Below are 1,905 nucleotides of genomic sequence, written 5' to 3'. Positions count from 1 at the left end.
TAATGAGTGCCAGGAGCCAAAATGGCTACCGAGGCCGCTGTGAGCCGTTTTACTTACTCCGGACACACTTCGGCCCCGTGGATTCTGGTAACGTCGTCTCTAACCCTTCTCTTCCAGAACTAGCGCTCCTTTGTCTCGGCACCTGTCCGGGGGGCCAGCACCCCCGTTTTCCCAGCATGGGAATGGCCGTGTCCAGGCTGCGGCTGCACTCACAATGTGGATGGCTTTGGTCTGGGACGAGCTTAATCATGTGGCCTGAGGACAGACAGGCCTTCCCTTCTGCCATGTGGCAGGAGCTATCCGCGTACGTGGGACGTGAGAGGGGACTATGAGAGCGCACGAGTGGGGCAGTCGGCACAGTGGGGCGTCTCAGACCGCGCCTCTGCTTTCCTGGTGCACAGATTAGTCTGTCTCCTTACTGCTCGTCCTGCAGGTGGAACTGCTGGTGAGCCTGGCCCCACGGGGAGGGTGTGGCGCCCAAAGGCAGGAGCGGCTTTGTGGAGCCCACTGCCCTGCGGGGCTGAGGTGGCAGGCCCTCAGACAAGCCCAGAGCGAAGGAACGCCAGTAATGGAGGCTGCCTTGGTGGCCGGGACGAGCAGGATGCAGACCGCCTGCAGCAGGAGCCCGGCTCCCCGAGAAGGAGCAGCAGTCGTCCAGACAGGAAGTGGGAAGGAGCTGCAGCAGGCCTGGGCCTCAGCCAGCAGATCCCAAGGAGCACGCGGGAAAGGCAACTGAGAACCCAAAGGCAACAGCGTGAGTGGAGTGTAGACCCCGGGAGGTGGGTCTGCAGGAAGAGGGGGAGAGACCCAGAAGGTCTGGGGAGCCAGAGCCAGAGGCAGGCTGTGCCCTCCACCCAGGGCAGGGATGTTGGTCGGAGCATTTTAAACACAAGAGTGACATGGCCTCTCTCAATTGTCTCTCTCTTCTTAAGCTTTTGCTATAGCGTGCATGTGCTTGCCAGAGAGACAGTGAGAGGGAAAGTGAGAAGTCACCCCCAGAAGGGATGGCCACTCCCAATCCCTTCCCCTCCACTCTCCTCCTGGGATTTTGGGCACACTCGTGTACACACCCGGTGTGGTTTCCAAGCTGCTATCATGCCAGGGTGAGCTGGGCAGTTTATGGTGAATGTATTCTATATTAAAACAGCAGAGAAATACTACTCTCAGGCCCACCAGAGCCATTTTAGAGTGCTTTGTATTTTATTCTTTGTAAAGACAAGAATTAAATTCTTTGTCTATAATTGAAATTCATTCAAAAAGTTTTTGCAGATGCATCCCCGAGGTGGTGTAGCCGCATACTCACTCCCCAGGGCAGCTGGAGCGAAGCAGCACCACCCGAGTGGCTCAGCGGACGCTGGCTCTCTCAGGATCCTGCACTCCAGGGATTTGAGACAACGGGCTAGCCTCGTTGGTTTCTTCTCAGGCGTCTCTGCCCGGCTTGTGGAAGGCATCTTTCTTTCTTTCTTTTCTTTTTTTTTTTTTTCGAGAGAGATTTTTACTACAGAGCACAGGCACTCGCTGGAGAGACAGAGAGACAGAAAGTGAGAAATCACCTTCTGGGAGGACGGCCATGCCACAATCCCTTCTCCTCTGTTCTCTTCTCAGGAGTTTGGGCATGCATGCACATGTGCCTGATGTGAGTTTTAAGCTGCTGGGTCTGGGACTCAAACGATGGCTGACTACATAGGAGTCCAGTGATGTAACCATTACACCATCTGTTGGTCCTGGCATCTCCCTTTTGTGTCTTCCCACTGTCATCTCTCTGTATCTACCTGTGTCCTAGTTTGTTTTCCAAAGGCACCAGCCATGTGGGATTAGGGTTTCACCCCAGTGATCTTGTTCTAACTTAATTACCTCCGTAAAGATCCTGTCTCCTCGGGGGCTCCCGCCCCTGCTGCACAGCCG

General features: G+C 55.3%; 1 pseudogene; it reads left to right on the top strand.

Annotated features, from left to right (window-relative positions):
* The first annotated feature begins 2 nt into the window (after positions 1-2).
* Positions 3-1,905, top strand: part of LOC102477408 (malate dehydrogenase, cytoplasmic pseudogene) — a 7,770-nt pseudogene continuing 5,867 nt past the window's right edge.

Source organism: Tupaia chinensis, unplaced genomic scaffold, assembly GCF_000334495.1.
Source record: "Tupaia chinensis unplaced genomic scaffold, TupChi_1.0 Scaffold141173_1, whole genome shotgun sequence".
Lineage (NCBI taxonomy): Eukaryota > Metazoa > Chordata > Mammalia > Scandentia > Tupaiidae > Tupaia > Tupaia belangeri.
Note: the sequence above shows the minus strand (reverse complement) of the source record. Positions and strands in the feature narration are given on the sequence as shown.